The sequence below is a fragment of the Chelonia mydas genome, chromosome 11, assembly GCF_015237465.2.
Source record: "Chelonia mydas isolate rCheMyd1 chromosome 11, rCheMyd1.pri.v2, whole genome shotgun sequence".
In the NCBI taxonomy this organism is placed as follows: Eukaryota; Metazoa; Chordata; order Testudines; family Cheloniidae; genus Chelonia; species Chelonia mydas.
In genome coordinates, this window is record NC_051251.2 from 22,662,515 (window position 1) to 22,682,359 (window position 19,845).

At 41.0% G+C, this 19,845-nt stretch overlaps 1 protein-coding gene across 3 annotated transcripts in view; it reads left to right on the forward strand.

Annotated features, from left to right (window-relative positions):
* KYNU (kynureninase) overlaps positions 1-4,233 on the forward strand; it is a 100,157-nt gene extending 95,924 nt beyond the window's left edge. For 2 of the 3 annotated variants that reach the window (XM_043525319.1, XM_037912631.2), the window contains exon 15: positions 1,572-4,233. The gene's annotated coding sequence lies outside the window, so the exon portion shown is untranslated. The remainder of the gene's footprint in view (positions 1-1,571) is intronic. The other variant, XR_006284892.1, reaches the window with a different exon arrangement.
* Positions 4,234-19,845: the final 15,612 nt, after the last annotated feature.

Sequence of the window (19,845 nt, forward strand, 5' to 3'; positions counted from 1 at the left end):
TACTGAATTGCAGCTCAGGTATCTGTGCATAAGTGGTTACAGCTTTGTTTTCACTTTTGATTAAAGGAGAGGTATTTTCACTGTAAAGTCCATGACATTCTGTAGGTAGGAGAAGACTGAGTTCATATAATGTCATGAAATTAGAAAAGCACCATTTCACATATAGTGCAGTGAAGGAAAAGGATTCCTGAACAGTATGTAGGACATAGAACAGAAGAGAAATTCTGCTAGCACCTGTGAAGCAACCACAGGGCTGTATAATACTGTGGAGCAACCACAATTTGTCCTCCACGCAATGTTTAGTAAGTTTACTAATAAAAGGCCAGATTCTGACACCATCACTCATGCTGAACAAAACCTTACTCAGCAAGTAGTCCAACTGATTTTTAGCAGGACTACTCGACAAGTAAACTACTCAGGGTAAGTAGGAGTGTTGGAATCTGGTCCTAAATAACTATTAGAAGACCAGTCACTAGCAAGTACTGGTCCCTTTGGTTTCATGGGAGATACAAGTTTGTGTTCTCAGTCTAGTAAAGCACTTCAGAATTTGCATAGCTTTCAACACATTGACTTAAATATGACTCCTCATATGCTTAAAATTAAGCATGTGCCTAAATATTTTATTGGCTCATAAACTACATGCAGGGAGAGGAAGGAAAATTTCTTCCTGTTCTCTGTGGAGCTCAACCTATGACCTGAAAACAATTTGTTAATGAATGTTATATACTTTGTCCTTCTGTGGCACTTAAAATGCTCTGGGTAAACATTAACTAGCTAATTCTGTGTACGTAGATGTATATTCTATTTGGGTGAAGTTTGGTACAGCAAAATTCACTTGATGTTTCAGCTTTTCTGACTTATACTCTTACTTCCACTAGTGAACCCTGAAGATAAATACAACCCCCATTCTCTTACATATATTTAGTGGCTGCTTATCCATAATGTATCGAAACATCTTATGTTTAAAATGTTAGAGGCTATCAAGATTTTACCAAAGTAAAATTACAGTTCCGCAATTAATTTTAAATATTTTCCACAAACTCAATACAAAAGTTTTATGAAATGAATAATACTGAAAGTTAACATTAGGTGTCAGTATTTTACATATTATTCAGTGAAAAATCTAGTGGAAAAAACTGTTGTATAAGAAATGAATATTATAAACTACATTTTCAAATGCTTTTAGTTATGATTGTCAAAGTAAAATCAGAAATAATTATGTGCTAAAGTAATTAGTTGTATACACCCCAAAATGCTTCTAGCTAATTATGTCTCTGATTTTAAATTCAGTATTCAGTACCACTGGATTTTAATTGTGATGAGATTTAATTTTAGGATGGTTGGAAGAAATTACATTTTCAAATTAAACTACAAGATGTAAGGATCTAAAGATGCAGGAGGGAAAAAATACTCTGGTCGTGTTGAAAAAAATGCCAGGGGACTGACAGAGATTTGTGACAATAAATGGGAATCTCATACCAAAGAGAAGGGGAGTCTGTGAGTTGTGTGTCATCCTTCTCTGAACAGGACAATTTACTGTTATGTAGATTTCCTTAATTACTTGGGCTCAGATCCTGCACAACTGCTGAAAAATCCCTGGGAAGTAGAAACTGCACAGCTTCTACTTGCAGAATTTTGCCCAGATACTATAATTGGAAGGATAGGGGGTGCAGAGGGCAGAGTTTTCCTTCCAGAACAAACAGGGAATTCAGTCCCCTGAAATTGTTCATCTCTCAAGACGTACATGCACACTGAAGGAGTCACTGGAGGCCCTGTTCTTCTACAGCAGCTTCAGGTCCCCCTGGAACCTGGCTTCATAGCTGTCCCCAGCTGACCTGGGAAAATCGGAGGTACAAATCAGTGCCTGTACCAAATACCAACCATTGGTCCATGGGATATTCTGATGTGAGGTGTGCTCAATCTCTCCTATTGGAGTTCCATTTTAATTAAATATTAATTGGGCCAGATGAAGAGTGAGAACGATTCTACTGCCCAGTAGCTATGGCACTCACCCGAGGGATAGCAGCTCCCCATTCAAATCCCTTTTTCTCATCAGGCAAAGTGGGGACTTGACCTGGGATCTTCCACATTCCAGGTGAGTACCCTAACAACTGACCTAAAGGTTATAAGATACTTCTCTTCCCCTCCTCCCTTACCAGGTTATGTGGCATTAGTTGCAAGAAATTACTTAGGCCCCTGAACTGCCTGATTCTGGGAGAGGGGCACCCATTTACAAGCAGAAGTAAGTGCCAAACTCCCAAAGAGGGGAAAGGCTTAGGACACACCCTTATCATCAGTGTCTCCTATGGTGGCTCCCCGCCTAGTGTGCTGGCTTTTGCGTATTACATTCCAAGGTGCCTAACTCTCCCTATACATTGTACAGGGAGCCTAGGTGATTTCCCAGGTGCCTAAATGTCAGTATTGAGCACTGCAATGCCTAAATCCCTTTGTGTCATCTGGCCTTAGTACCCACAGAAGGCTGTTGGTCACTTTTTCCAACCAGCCGAAGAATAATTTTCTATGCTAAGCCTAGACATTTGTCAATATTTGTGAAATATATTTACCGGGCTTCTAACATTTAGAAATGAATAAGTTATAGGTCAGCAATTCATATTTTTATGTTCCTAGTTTTTATTACCTAACTTACTTGTCTAAGTATCATTTTATGTTTCTAGTTAAATATAAGTGAAAATTGATTGGGGGTATTTCTCAGTGGAATTCTATCTTTATTTCATCATAATTGCTTCATATTTGAATAATGACAGATGAACTCCTTCATTCAATTGCAGTTTTAAGGCTTTGAAGTCACAATAACCGCAAAGGATTTAAATCCTGGAGCCATTATTATGGCAGGGAAGACATCAGGGAAAATGAAAACGTATGGTGGTGTAATTTTCCAGCAAGAAAAGTACTCGTATGGCTACACAGCTTCTTTCCTGGACAATTTGCTAACCTTACTAAAATCTACTAAACCTCAGTGAAATGACCAGCTGGTACAACTCCTAGTGCACCAAATGTCTTCTACAGTGCCCAGAAGAAGACGTTATAAATGTTGAGTGAAAGTCCATGTATTAAGTAAGCTTCTCTGTGGTTATTTTGATTTGAAGTCACATGCTAGCTACAAACCATTTAGAATTCTATGCAGCTACAATACTGTGTTTCGCCAATAAAGAGTTCATTAGATCTTTTTTTTCTCTCTGACATTTACATCTAGTCCTGAGTACATGTTAATACTCCAAGGTATGAATTTCAAAGTTCCCTTTATCTCCATGTTCAGAAATTAATCAAACAATATGAAACTGCTTTAGAAAATAAGGAACAAATCCTGCATTCAAATATGTATCCAAAAAGTTGTTACATTATAACTTGATTGCAGGGTACAGTGCATATGGTCGCTCACTGAGGGAAGTTAATCAGAGTATTATTTACTTGTTTCTTGCATTTTACAGAAAGATTTTAAATACTTTGTCATAAGGTTAAAATATGACCAAATCGTATATCCAGCGAACTTCCTTCTGCTATGAGGCAGCATCAACGCAGAAGAGGCATAGCAAATCATTACTCAATGTGACTCGAAGATGCAGATAAGCTTTATACAGGATTCCAAAGTATGTCTGGGGACAAGGAACGCTGACAACCCTTTTTCAGAAATAAAAGGCAACTGCATTCTTATCATCGCTAGGTATAAATACAAAGATATATGTGGAAACTGTCCCAGTAATTTCCTAGTTAAAGCACATCTTAAATAAAAAGATCTCTCTCTCACACACACAACCAGCTGGTGATTCCACCAAAATTTGACAGTAATGACTCTCTGGTGGGCCTTCATCCTGGCCTAGTCTAGGAAGCCCTGATCATGTACCATTTGCAACATCTTGTATGGGATTCAAAATTACATGGAGCACCAACAAAACTGTCTCACAGAACTGAGAACATCCATTACAGTGGAGACAGTGTTGTCTAGTGGTTCCAGCAGGAGGATGGGATGGGACTCCCAGGTTCAAATTACAGCAATACATGTGTATCATGAGGCTTACTGGGAATTAATGATTGCAAAATACGCTGGGATATGTGCATGAAAGGTCCTAAAATCAGACATTATTTCAAAAAATAATGTGACCAGCCCCAGCCTTGACAGGTAAAATTTCTGTGATATATTTACTTTCTAAGTAAAGAGAATACTGTGGTACAGTCAAATATTGTGGGTCTGTAAATGTTTGCTTGTTTGGTTATTTTTAATGGAATCCACTGTAGAATGCAAAGTATTGCTGAAAATAAACAGTTTCTGCGATAGGAAGTAGAAAGGTAAGACTGGAAATGTCATTCAACTAAAAATTTGAGAATGCACCCTGTTAGGATGCTCCCAATGTGTAGTATTTTACTTTATCTTGCACATACTACATCAGATGCCCTAAAATGGGGTCACAGATGCCAACACTAACGCTAGTCTATTTTTAGCCTACTGGAGCAGTTCAGATCCTTACAACTAGGGGACTTGAAAATGTCAGCACTTCTCTGGAGATACTGCTAGACTTTCCTATAATGATACTTTCTGCCCAGAAAGCAGGATACAGGTCTCTTGAGAGAAGTAAGTTAGTTTGTTAAGGGCCACCCATCACACATGCTAAGTATTATTGTCATTGACTCTGTGAGGGCTATTACTCTCTTTCCTGGGCTAAGCTGCTGCTAAAGAGTAGTGGTACTCTCCTAAGCGCCACCCACAAAATAAGCTCTTCCCAAAGGAGATGCCATACACAGTAAAGTATTAAAAATAAGGCCAGGCATGCTCTCTAGGATTATTTGGGCTCATCTCCCCCTTATTGGAGTACAAAAAGTCCATGAGGTGCGCTGGGCTCGTCACATATCTTCTCCTCAGGGAGGCAAATAGGTCCCAATGGGTTTTTTGAGCTTGCCTTGCCCATGGGGAAATCAAATGCCCTAGTGGGCAGTGTATGGCTTCTTGGACTTGGTTCCTTCTTGATCAGGTGAATAGGAAGTAGTGGTTTCTCCCCAGCCCGCTCTCTGGGTTTAGGACTCAGGCTTGGTGAGACTAACGAAAGAAGCATCCACTGCAGGACTGCTGCAGGTGATGGTTTGGAGTCCAGTGAGCAGACAAGAGACCAGATCAGTGGGTGACCCAGCTTGAAGTCAGAAGGTTGAAGACCAAAGTGGAATGATTAAAAATAAACATGCCATAAAGATGCCTTAGAATCTCAGTTTGGAAAGGGAGCTCTCCCTCAGAAGAATACAGAGGGACTGAAAATCTGGCTGTGTTTAGTTAGTTAGAACTATTTATGGTGTTTCCTCCTGTATGTGTGTTCCTATCCTTCTAGATGAAAGTCACTGTATAAATATGATCATTGAGTGAGCCCAGATCCTCAAAGCTAACTTCCATTTAAATCTGGGCCTAAGTGATTTAGGAGTGCAAGTTCCACTGAAAATCTTTGGGATTTGTGCACTTAGATGCCTTTGAAAATATCACCTGCTATCATTAAACACAAATATGATAGGTTGAAGCCATCGTTAAGTAGCTGGTTCAGAGCTGACGGTCTTTCAAATCTCCTTACAGCATCTAATTTTCTTCTGTTGCTATAGTGTCCTATCAGCTGAAGCATCACATGCTACAAAATGGTTGAAAAAAATCACTGAGAATGGTTGAGGTTGGGAAAAAAGAAATACCTCTTTATTCAAATTTACAAATTAAACCAATTAATCAAAGATTGTTATTCCACCTCAGGGTTGGAGGTGGGATTAGTCCCTCATTTCACCCAGCCCATGGTTAGGAGCAATGAATTATAAAAGTCTGACCTTTGAGGAAGTGTAGATCTATAACATATCTCTAGGTTTCATTATTTTTGCACTTTCTTGTTTCAGCTGAGACAGAAAATACCCTCAAAAGTCTGGAAATACTGTGAGAAAAGCCTAATTTGAGTCAAGAAGAAAAGGAGTACTTGTGGCACCTTAGAGACTAACCAATTTATTTGAGCATGAGCTTTCATGAGCTACAGCTCACTTCATCGGATGCATCCAATGAAGTGAGCTGTAGCTCACGAAAGCTTATGTTCAAATAAATTGGTTAGTCTCTAAGGTGCCACAAGTACTCCCTTTCTTTTTGCGAATACAGACTAACACGGCTACTCTGAAACCTAACTTGAGTCAGTATTATGAAAAGTCAGACAATGGAGTCTGTTATCGTAAGGTTTTCCGAATGACTCTTGTTTAGCAGCACAAACCAAACAAAATCTCCAAACTCCTTAAAGTTCTCCCATCACTAAACCAGACTCATTCATTTTAATGACGTTCATTAAAATGAATAATGTGCATGACTTTTGTTTTCAATCATAAGAATCTTTAAAAAGTAATTGCAAAATACAGTATCTTATAAATCTATCCTGGAAAAAGGTAGGCATAAATGGATTGAAAATAATGTTTTACCTCTGGTTGCATATTCTTATTATATATATACTCTTTTCCAGAAGCCTATGAGATTTGGCTGTGTCTTCTATTTTTTTTTTTCTTTTTCATATTTAGAGAATGTGTAAAAACTGGTTTAATTTCATCAAATCAAACATTCAGTGAAAGCTAAGGCGTTAGCTCTGCAATAAGACATCAGTTTTGCAGGGCTATACATCCTTTGAACTTAGATGACATTGTCTCAGAGGACAAGATGTTTGATGAGTTTTATACTTTAAAGCCTCTGGTAGGAAAAATTAGTCTGGAATCTGTTTCTGTAGAATGGGGGGAAATCATTCAGTCTTCAAAAGATCAGGAAAAAAAGGTCATTTTCTTTTTCCCTTAAGTATCTTTCTTTCACATGCTTATATTGGAAGAGGTTCAACAGTCATTAATTTAGGGGCTTATTTTTCCAGTGATTCAGGGGGGATTTATGTGCACCCTGCCCTGAATACTAAGGAGAGAGAAAAAATCTTTAGAATGGAAGGATAAAGGGATCTATTGTCAAGCTGATCTCATAAAATCACTGCTGACTATTTTTAATCTATTCATGTAATACAAAGAACTTAATACCATATTTAAAATGTCAGTAAGCATGTAATACACATGCTAGAACTGATGGGAGGTACTGTTTTGTAGTGAGTGAGCCATAAAATTATGGAGCAGTGGTAGCCACTGTGTGGTTTTAAGGATTATGATTACTTTGCATTTTGGCCTTTGCATTCTGGCACATGCAGGAGCAACATTGCAAGGTGCTTTTCTGTATGTGCAGAACAACATGAATATTCACATGCATAAGGTTATGCACGTGCTGAAGTACCTTGTTGAGCTGAGACCTAAAAGCCCAGTTTTCCCCCAAACTCAAAGTGCTGAGTAAAAACAGATGGCCTGTCTCCTTTAAGGGTAGTGGAGACCCTCTTCTAAGTCATGGCCCCTTTAAGAACATGTAGTTCTGAGGAAGATCACCAGACCAAATTGGGAAAGGGGACCCAGGTGCCTGAGTTATGTGACTACTGGCTAAGATTATAAAGGGATGCTCTTAGCTCAGTCAAGAAATAGGGAAGGAACATCTAGAGTTGGGGGTGACTGGCAGGGAGGCTCTCTTTTGGAAGAATCAGGGTGACAGTAGGCTGGGGAAGCCTGCCAGGATTCATGCACAGCCCCAAGAAAAAGTTATGGAGACCCTGCTCCAAGGAAAGAAGGATTTTGAGTTGAAGTTCTAAGAAGATATCTTGGGATAGCTCTCTCCAAAGAGGCCCAGGATCCATAGTAGGACTGGCAGAGCTCCTTTGCTCTGAGGGACCTGGAAACCCAATAGAAATGGTGCCTCTAGCCCTGAAATATGGGTAGAAGCCATGAGGGAGGAAGGGTTTGAACCTGGAAGGGCCAAAGGAGCTATCTGTTTATTTTGTGAGGGCTTAATAAATTTCATTCCTAGAGAGGGACAATTATGTTAACACTCCTGGCTGTGGACATTGACAGGGGATCTGAGGCATGGTGACTGCAGTGCCAAACCATGAGACAACATGTTCTGGACTGTACCTTTCATCCTCTCTCCCTGAAAATGAGCTTGCCACCTCTGATCCCACAGTAGTTGGTCTGGGAAGTTTGGTAAAAGTTAGACATTATGGGCCCAGATCCAGTGCTCTGGATGAGGGGTACACAGCACAAGGGAATAAGGATGCTTTAATTTATGGCAACAGCCTCCAGGGAATCAGCATGGTATATAATCCTGGCCGTGTTCCCTATCCTGTCCCCTATACCGGCAGCAGGAGAGGGTGTAAGAGCTGCTATCCTGGCTCTTTAACATTAAAAGAACCCCTTACACGGGGATGATCCTCCCATGACCATTTACACCATCTTTAGGTTAAGAATATGCCAGCAGCATAGTGGTGCTTTGTGATACGTCAGTCTAAATTTGACATGGAAGGGGTTAACTAGGGGCTTGTTAAAAAGGGTTATAAAGGAAGAAACAAGGGGAATGCTGAAGGAGGAGCCCTGATGGGGAAAAGGAAAAGGCAATGTTTTCTTGGCCAAGCCACTGGGTCAGGAAACAAGGAGAAGATGAGAAACTAGAGGACTGTCATGCTTAAAAGCTGTAAGGTAGGAGCTGTTAGGTTTTTATTTTTCCCTGGTTAAAGCAAGCTTAAGTTATCTGTGGTTTGCTTGGACGTTTCTGAAAAGAGACTCACTTCTGATTCCAAGTATGTTAGGCTCTCTACAAAACAAGTTTAATTTAAAGTGGCTGGCTGAATATTTGTGCAGAACTGTTTTCACGGCTACACAGGGCAAGTTCAAAAATTGTTAGTAAGTATTTATAAATGTAGATTGATGTGGATATGGGGATGTAGGAAATAGCGCACATATAGCAGGGAAGAATTCTGAGAGGGCACATGTTGAGGGTGAGGACTAGGATGGCATGGACTATTGGTTAGGGGGCTTGTAGTTGTGGTAGCAGGCCTTTAATTAAAGTCAATGGAACTATGCCCATTTACACCTGCCAAGGATCTGGCCCATGGTATTTAGAGGTGTGACACTATGGTCTGCTGTATATACAACCATGCACTAGGAGAAATTTTTACAAACGTCTCTGTATACAAAGGAGACAATAAGGGTGAGACTAGAATTTGAGAGGAAAGAAGGTCTTTTCTCTTGTGGTTAGGTGATCCTGGCACAGTTCCACAAGGTCTCTGTGTGATCTTGCACGAGCCACTTAATCTCTTCCTCCCCCTTTGTAAACTGTGGATAATAATCCTTCTTTTGTCTTGTCTATTTAGACTGTAACTCTTTGGTGCAGGGATGGTCTCTCTTATTATGTGTACAGCATCTAGCACAATGGGGCCCTAATCTCAGCTGGTGCCCGCATTTTTACAGTGGTAATGCTCAAATAAATAATATTTATTTTGCTAAAGTAAAAACCCTTTTAGCTCAGACTAGCAGAGATTAGTATATTGGCTTTAGTTTCCTTCTGAGGTTCATTATATTTTGCGGGGGAGGGAACAGGTTTCCCCTGACTTCTATCAACTGCTTGTTGGGTTTTCAATATCTTAATTTCTCCCACTATGGGGGCCTTCTCCACACTGCTGAGCGAACTAAAATTTTGGGGACTCAGCAGCAAGGGAACAGGTAGGGTAATATTATTTTTAATTGGAAGTATTAATAGTTTCCACTTAGCAATAATGAAATTGTTATTTCATATGGAATATGAAATATGCCCTGAAGTCACTCCAAAATTTAGATCTTCAGTGTGCTATGCATTGAACTGTTGCGACTGCTGTTGAGGAGAGGCATTTTATACCATACATAACTTCTGAGGAATTAAGATTATTTTTAAACACTTATCACACCTTTTTGCACTTTAAGATAAAGGTATGCTATAAATGAGACTTCACATGTAATTTTAAGAACATGATGATTTCCTATTGTGAGTCATGCCACAGTTCAGGTCAAGTGCACCTGTATTTCCCTTCCTTTGTCCAGCAAGGACACCCACTCTAGGCTCCAAATAAAGGATAATATTTCTAAAGGTAGAGTTCTCCAGGGAAGAAGAAAGTATAGACATATTCTTGTATTGTCTGATCAAGTAAAAAAATCACAGAAGATGATTGTGATGGACATCCTGGATCATCTAATCCAACTACCCGCTTCAAGCAGGAAGGACCCTGTACAACTTTTTTCATAAACTTGGTACTGAATCCCCTAATTTAGTATAATTACAGTCTTTAGCAAGCTGCCCTGTCCTCCTCCTCCTCTTCTCAGTTCAGCTGGAGCAGCACAGCCTCTTCTGGGAGCTGCTCCAGCTTTTGGAATTGAGGAAAGCAAACCACCCTGTCTCCATAGAGAAGTTTCACGTACTCTTTCTTCCTTTCCATTTGTTTCTTTGTCTTTTTCCTGGAGGTGGCATCCAACCGGTACAGACACCATGTGTTGTGGTGTGGGCAGGAACAAGGACTACAGAGAGACCATGACATAGGTAAATACTTTACAAGTAATAGCCCCCAAGTGATACAAATAGTTGGCATTGCTGCCAGGTGTGGTATGAACTGCATTAACTCTTTATGTGCCTTGCAGCACAGTGTATCTATCCTTCTTATTGGCCCTGTCTATAGCATTTGATACTTTGATCACTTAATACTCCAGTCCTTCAAAAGGCTGCAGGAATAAACAGAAATATCCTGAAACATAGCATATCTTTCCTCTCAAAAAGAACCAAGGGGCAACTGGTCCTTATCACTTGGAGTCCTACAAGGCTCAGTCCTCTCTCACATGTTATTCAGCATCCATATGAAGCCATTGAGATAGTGGTAGAAACAGCATGGGCTGAAGTGCCAGAAGTACTATAATTTCTATAAAAAGAAAAGGAGTACTTGTGGCACCTTAGAGACTAACAAATTTATTTGAGCATAAGCTTTCGTGAGCTATACCTGAAGTGAGCTGTAGCTCACGAAAGCTTATGCTCAAATAAATTTGTTAGTCTCTAAGGTACCACAAGTATTCCTTTTCTTTTTGCGGATACAGACTAACACAGCTGCTATTCTGAAACCTGTCATAATTTCTATATTGTCTTTATGTCAAATATAAACAGCAGCATATCCCAGCTTTCTCAACACTTTGCTGCAATGATCACTTGTATGGAGAGTAGCTGGTCACAATTCATCCCAGCTAGTGCTGGTAAGAAGAGAGAAGCGCTTTGAAGAAGGCTTTTAATTGAACCTGGCTGCAACCTTCACTATGGAGCAATATATTAAAGTAGGGTGAAACAATCTGTCTTTTTTTTTTTAAGTCCTTTACTGTGTGATGTCAAGTTACCTTTTTTTTGACACTCCTATACTCCAACCCTAGCACTTTTAGCACACAAAGGTCTAACAGCACAGAAATGTTTGCACTGCATTTGAAGTTTGCATGCTACTAAACCCAGTCAAATAGTCTTTAAATAATGCATCAACATATATTTGTTTTTACTTTTTTTTTTAGAACAGTTTTACTTATAAAGATGTTTGGTGTGTTTCTGTCTTCAAATTATCAAAGATGTGACACTGGCCTTTAACATATCTGACAGTACCGCAAAGTAAGAGGTACACAATCCAAAATACAAAGAACCTGAGATTATTTTCTTTTATCCACATGCAAATTTCATTAACATTGACTTCATCATTTCTAGTGTATGTATTTTAAAAGATTAAAAATCAGATTTGTTTGGGCTGGGGAAATATGGAATGTAAGAATAGTGCAATATACCTTGTAAATAGGTTGGGACCGAGAAATATACACTGGAGGAAGGGCTGAAATTTATTCTTCCTTATATAACTGAGATCCAACAAAAAAGACTGATCCAGTAAGATACAAAGTTTTCATATACCTCTGCTCTAAACATCTAGACCACTTTTCAAGGTACAGCTGTATCCATAGCTTTTGTCTGATACTGAAATCAGCACCAAGAGATGCTCTAATTTTAGCCCAAAGTAACTTTTTTCCAAGAAGGTGAGTGTCCCCTCGTGCAGTGTACGTTTCTGACCTTAAGTCACTTCAAAATTTAGATCTTCAGTGTGCTATGCATTGAACTGTTGTGACTGCTGTTGAGGAGAGGCATTTTATACCATACATAACTTCTGAAGAATTAAGATTATTTTTAAACACTTATCACACCTTTTTGCACTTTAAGGTAAAGGTATGATATAAATGGGACTTCACATGTAATTTTAAGAATATGATGATTTCCTATTGTGAGTTGTGCCACAGTTCAGGGCAAGTGCACCTGTATTACCCTTCCTTTGTCCAGCAAGGACACCCACTCTAGGCTCCTGGGTCCTCTCTTGTGCAGAAGCCCACCTCTCTCTCCTTCCTGGCCAGGATTTTTCTAGGCTGCACAGTTCCCTGCCTACACTGAGAGTTCCCCAGCAAGTCAGATGACCTAAGCAGATCTCTGCCTGGGCTCTGCTTTATCCTCAGAGGCTATAAATGGCATACTTTCCCACAGTTATAAGGTACCACACAGACCTTTCTAAGCAAGCACATTTATTCTTATGATGAAAGCATTACAGAGAAAACATTAAAACATAAAACAACCTACACACATGCTAACAAACGTACCAAAGATCCCCCCTCACAATACCAATAAGGGCCCTGGTAGGTGAACACAGGTTTTTCTGTGATTCAGCTGTTAGCTCAGAACATGCACCCCCATGCATAGGTTAGCTTTTCCTTTATGCAGCTTATGTTCTTGATCTTCAGAGACCTTTAATAGTTAGTCAGTCAGAAAATGGTTCTCTTCGCAGGATACAGCTTCAGAAGGTTGGGTTTGGAGGTGGGAATTTGCATTCACCTCCTCCCCGCTATTTCCTAGGAAACCCACTTAACTTCAGTTGTCTCAAAAGTCCCCGCCCCCCCAGGGAAATTGCATATAATCCCACCATAATACAAAAACTTTGCATTTATAATACAATGTATTCCAAATTTATAATACAATGTATTCCAAAGCTATTTGAACTTAATTCAATACAATCACCCAAAGATATTGGAGGAAATTGCCATATCTGTCACAAGTAGTATGTGTTGTTCAGTGGAAATGTAGCTTTTTACATGGACAGCATGCTATGCCTAGCAATAAACTGTTGTGTATATGCATGTAAGTACTGGAGACTGCTGCCTTTTATGAGCGTCAGCATAGTACAGAGGAATGAACTGCTGACTTGCTGAGTAGCCTTGTGCAGGTCACTTCACTTCTCTGCCTCTGTAAAATGGGGCTAATACAGTCCAAGATGTGTTGCTATAGGAACTAATGAGCTTACATTTTCACAGCATTTTTAGCATATGATGCATCATCTCAGCATTAAGTCATAATAGGTATAGTGTAGGCAACGTCAAGCAAAGCTTTTCTCCATTACTTGCCATCCCATTGCCTTGGAGGAATAGCCGCTATGGGCAATAGGATGACTTATTTTCCACATTGATACAATTCTTGGCTTCTCTGCTTTTTTAAAGTGTGTTCAAAATCTGGAAAATGTTGACCAATTTATGATAAATGTGGGCAAAACTTAGCATTAAATATTGCTTCTTGAATTTCGCAAAGTCTTTTATACATTATTTTATTTTTTCAGTGAAATTATTGCAAAGCAAAACTTTGGAGAGTTCTCCATCTCTGTCATCATAAATTTATTTTAATCACAAATTGACCATCTGAGAAGTTCTTTTTAGAGCTTGCTGGCTTAGTGGGACATATAACCATTCACCTCTAGGCATCTGCTTAGCTCCTGCCAAGATTGGAGTGAACGAAAACTGTTAACTTCCTGACTATACTCAATGCCCTATCTGAAATTAGTTGTTCCAGTTTCTAATGTTCATATCACAAGTCATGCTATGCTTAGCATGGATTCACCTCCTTGTTAGCTGTTTTAGCAGAGACCAAGGACTGAATAGACAAAAAGTCTTAGGTACCTTCTCACCCTTAGAAATTGTCAGTCCATAGGAGGGCTCAGGCACAGTATCCAAAAACATGAGGAATCTTGTGTTCCTTCTGCCTGTGTTTATTACTTGTCATGCAGGCAAATATTAGACTTCAGTCTGTAAGAACTCTCAAGCAATCAGTATCCTTAATATACTATGTTTTTAGTCTATATAGTCTGTAACAATATCTCTTCTGCTTTCAGCTGTGGTTTGCGTACATTTAGATACCTACCACCTGGCTCCAACAGCATACGTATAACCAGCAACGGCTGGGGCTATGAAAAGAAGAATAACCAAACTGATTTTTCAAATGCCAGGTACTAGAGGTCAGGACAGGAGCAGAACAACATCTGTGCACCATTGCTCTCACCTGCCTAAATAGTCATGCAAGAGTAGAGCTAAGAGCTCTGAGCTCTGAGCAGTGACCTGTTTCAAGTAATGCCTGTGTTTTTTGTTTCCTGTTTAGCTTACTTAGGATTTTAGAGCTTTCGCATTCTGACTAAACTGGTCTTATGTGCACGTCTAGCATATTTTCAGTGTTCCAGAGATCACACAGGAAGCTCGTACTGCATAAGTTTAAGCGATATGCAAAACTACCATCTCTTTTTATAGTGTTTTGGCAATGCTGCCAACTGGATGCTAGGGAAATTAGGAGGAAGTAGTTTAGCCTTTCACTGTACATTTAACATTTTCAAATCATTTTCACTAAAGAATGGCACTTCTTCTGGTTATTTAGGTTTTGGATATGATAGACAGAGTTTACTATATAGTTGCCTGAAATTTTACTGTATGTATCGTATAAGATTTCTGATACTTGACTCACATTTTAGTAGTAAAGTAAATGTAACTATTCTATTTTTTTAGTCATGCATCATTAGTCCACAGAGATGTACTATATAAAGCTGATGAAAATCACTTCTGTTGTAGAAAAATCTGAGAACATTCATACAGTTACCTGGGATGTGCCCATGAATATTTTCCTAAGATTTGCTAGATATCACAAAATAGTTTTAAAATTGCATTATTCCTAAACCAGGTATTTATAAATTACAAAAGATTAGTGTTTTGCTACTGAATTTTTGGAGTCTCTCCACTTTTTAGGCATTCACAGATGAAAAGTTCAGATGCTTTATAAGAAACAAATGGAAATCAATGAGAGCTATAGATTCATCCTATTTTCTGCTGCGACCCCCATAAAAAACCCCACGTTACCTGTGAGTTTGAACAAAACTTCATATTTTTTGCTAATCAATTCACCTCCTCAGGATGAAAATGGTGAAATTCTTCCCCAGGCAAAATCAAATGGAGATTCCATCCTCTTGCAGCAAATGCTAGCATTCTGCCTGGCAAAACTGTCAGTTAGAACCCTGTGTGGGACCATTGTAGAGCTATGGAGTGGGACTGAATGGGAATGGCAGTGGATATTGCAGGGCAGGTCAAGAGCAGGATTAAGTATAGTCTCACGCAGGGCTGTACTGTCATTCACTGTAACCATAGCAATTTCCTCATCCTCACCTTTAAAGCCTTGTGCAGTTCCACTCCTGCCTCCATCTCTGCCCTTGCCTCCTAACACATCCCCACCCATGCCTTTATGCTTGGCCTTAATGAACACTTCACCACCTCACCATTTTTCATGCTGCCTCCTATGCTCAGAACAGCCTCCTTCTTCCAGTGTGGCAAGTCACTCAGGGGTGGCTGGTCATTGCAGCCTTGCAGAAAGGTCAAACATCCAGCAGACCTTCAGGGGGTTCCGATGCAGTTTCTCCTCCTGGGAACTGTGGGCAGCTGTGCCACAGAGTAGACAAACTGTCTGTCTTCATCGGCTCCCCTGTGATATCCAAGCTGCCAAAGTTCTCTGATGACAAGGCGAAGAAGCTGGAAGAAGGAGGAAGACAGAAAATGAAGACCAGGGTGGGTGACAAAGGTTGAAAGGTGGGGATGGCTGGGGAGGGAGAGGATGGTAGGGAGGGACAGAAGAAAGGAGACTAATATGGATGATGGATCAATGGGAAGGATGTTCCAGTATCTTGTAATCATCCCTCGTCCCCCTCCATCCAGTTCCCTCTCCAGGTCACTCGACAAACCTTAATAACCACATTCTCTTCTCAGGGTGCTCCAGGTTCCCTCCAGCTCTTAAGAGTCCCTGCACTTCTCCAACCCTTCCCCTAGATCTCCCAATCCACCATCACACTCTCTTCTTCTCTCCCAACCCCTTACTTGCTTCTGGGGAGTTGGGGGTGGGTCCTGTAGACTCCCTCCACCTGTTTCTGATGCACTAGAATTTTACTCATAGTCATCGGGTGATCTGTGAGCATGTGATGTGTGTCGGGAGGATAGCTGGGAGCTAATCTTTCAGTGGCTGAAGACAAAAAAAAAATCAAAATATCGTAACCCTTCTGCCAGATGGAGCAACAGCAACCGGGGCCGGGTTCAATATCTAGGGCGGGGGTGGCCAACCTATGGCTCCGGAGCCGCATGCGGCTCTTCAGAGGTTAATATGTGGCTCCTTACCTAGGCACTGATTCTTGGGCTGGAGCTATAGATGTTACCTTTCCAGTGCGCTGGGAGATGCTCACCGTTCAACCCCCTGCTCTACCCCAAGCCCTGCCCCCACTCCACCCGTCCCCCAAGGCCCCTGCCCCTTCCCCTGAGCCTGCCATGCCCTCACTCCTCCCCTCTCCCCCCATGGCCTCCTGTGCATGTGAAACAGCTGATTGCAGTGGGTGGGGGGAGGAGGGAGTAGGAGTTGATTGCAGTGGGTGGGGGGAGTAGGCACTGATTAAGGTGGGAGGTGCTTCAGGGCTGCTGACATAATACTATGGATGTTTGGCAATGTACCCTGGTAAATTCTGGCTCCTTCTCAGGCTCAGGTTGGCCACTCCTGATCTAGGGCTTCCTTGTCAACAATACAACACAGAACTGGCTCAAGCCCCCACCCCGTAACCTGGGGAAATTACACACCATACTTGGACACCTCTGGGAGGCAATACCTTCCTATTCACAAGTACAGAGCCTGAGTGTAGAAAAGAAACTTTTAATGAAAGGAGGGAAGCCACCTGACTTTAATTAGGGAAAATGCCACAAGCAGGATCCATAAACATAATGCTGTGAGCAGGACACCCACCCCAGTATGCATGGGGCAGTGCCTTCTGCCTCATGTTCTTGAGTTCTACAACCAAAAGGTCCTTTATTGTGCCCCTCTCTGATACCCTCACCATACCCCACTCACAGGGTTTGTCCTTGGTTACTAAGGACCCAGGGTTCAGAGGTGCATCTGTGTGAGTTCACCTCCCACACGGGGAAGAAGGTACCTGGCTTGCTCTGCCATCTGAGCACTTGGTCTGGTTGGCCGCCCTGCCAGCCCCGCCCGCTGTCAGTCACCTTCTGCTGCCACCTGCCTCTCTGCTGTGACCTCTGCAGGTCAGTCTCTTAGTGATTATCAGTTCTTAGTGATTTTCAGCTCTTAGCAGGCTGAGTAGAAATGCTGTCCCATCACAAGTGATTTCAGCTCCTAGTAAAGCACTTAACATAACAAAAGACTCCTAATGGACCCTATTTAGCTCTATCTTTGAACAGTAGGGAGGAACAGGTTAAACCAGACCAGGGACCTTTAGGTAGAGTCTACACCTCCTGGCTGAGACACCTGTCGCCACCCCTCTTACTTTCACAGGGGTCTGGCATTCGAGCCCCTGCCTTTATGAAGTCCTTTCAGATGAGGTTGACCTCGTTATTTGGGATAGGTTAAGCATAGTTCTGCTCCCCTTTACTCGTACAATAAAGACAACAACATTAATAACATCACTTCACTGCCCCTGAATTCAGTACTAAAGTGATTTATAACCCAGCACCAGCCAAAGTTGATCACTTGGAGCTACACAGCTCCTATCTGGACTCATGATGGAATCCTTGAGGAATTCACCATGATTTCAACAATTTCCATCCCGCCATCAACCTTAGCCTAGACCAATCCACACAAGCGGTCCATTTCCTGGACACTACTGTGCTAATAAGCGATGGTCACATAAACACCACCCTATACCGGAAACCTATTGACCACTATACTTACCTACATGTCTCCAACTTCCATCCAGGACACACCATACGATCCATTGTCTACAGCCAAGCTCTAAGATACAACTGCATTTGCTCCAATCCCTCAGACAGAGACAAACACCTACAAGATCTCTCTCAAGCATTCTAAAAACTACAATACCCACCTGCTGAAGTGAAGAAACAGATTGACAGAGCCAGAAGAGTACCCAGAAGTCACCTACTACAGCACAGGCCCAACAAAGAAAATAAGAGAATGCCACTAGCTGTCACCTTCAGCCCCCAACTAAAACCTCTCCAGCACATCATCAAAGATTTACAACCTATCCTGAAAAATGATCCCTCACTCTCACAGATCTTGGGAGACAGACCAGTCCTTGCTTACAGGCCCCCCAACCTGAAGAAAATACTCACCAGCAACCACACACCATACAACAAAAACACTGACCCAGGAACCTGTCCTTACAACAAAGCCTGATGCCAACTCTGTCCACATATTTATTCAAGTGACACCATCATAGGACCTAATCACATTAGCCACGCCATCGGGGCGTGATATATGCCATCATGTGCAACAATGCCCCTCTGCCATGTACATTGGCCAAACCGGACAGTCTCTACGTAAAAGAATAAAATGGACACAAATCTGACATCAGGAATCATAACATTCAAAAACCGGTAGGAGAACACTTCTACCTCTCTGGCCACTCAGTGAAAGATTTAAGGGTGGCAATTTTGCAACAGAAAAGCTTCAAAAACAGACTCCAATGAGAAACTGCTGAGCTTGAATTAATATGCAAACTAGATACCATTAACTTGGATTTGAATAGAGACTGGGAGTGGCTGGGTCATTACACATATTGAATCTATTTCCCTAAAGTTAAGTATCCTCACACCTTCTTGTCAACTGTCTAAATGAGCCATCTTGATTTATCACTACAAAAGTTGTTTTCTCCTGCTGATAGTAGCTCATCTTAACTAATTAGCCTCTCACAGTTTGTATGGCAACTTCCAACTTATATATTCTTACTATATGTTCCATTCTATACGTCTGATGAAGTGGGCTGTAGCCCACGGAAACTTATGCTTTAATAAATTTGTTAGTCTCGAAGGTGCCACAAGTACTCCTGTTCTTTTTGCAGATACAGACTAACACGGCTGCTACTCTGAAACATGTAAATACAGTTTGCACCTAAAGTCTCTTCCCCCTCCCCAACTAGCTGTCAGGGGAGAGTTCATTCAGACCCTGCTTACAATATCCTACCAAGAGCTCAATAGAGAGTTTCGCAGGCTGTCCTGCATTATCCGAACGGGCCAGACTTTGCAATGATTTTGATGACCCTTTATAGCCAGTCAGCCAGGAAATAAGCATTGATAGCACAATGGAAGAAGTCTCATCCTTCCCTTCTGAACAGAGGAAAGTCACTTGTGATGGAATGGAAAGTGTGGAAGCTAGTTATAGAGGTATAAGGTAGTGAAGTGGGCTTTTGTGGAGCTCATAAGATATAAATAGTTCAAATTTCAGTTCCTTAGGTTCATCCTGTCTGGGTGAGGAAATAGTGTTGAGACTAACTATGGGAAGTAATCCAGAGAAGCAGACTGCTTGCTTGGTTTTCTAAGAACTGGCACATGAGGATGTGTTAAAACAGAATATTAAAGAAACAGAAATGTTTATCAGTGTGGGTTTAACCAGCCTGAAGTTGAAACAGATATAACTTCTCTAGTAAACCTTCTGAGTACTTACTGTGGTTGGAATTATTGTTTTACAAACTCCAAGTAACTGAATGGTAAGCAACATGTTTACTAAACCTCCCTTTAAAAAATGCACAAATAGATTTGTTGCAAGGTTTTTATTTTAGCACTCAAAGCATTTACAGAAGGTAAGAAAAGGGAAGTTGT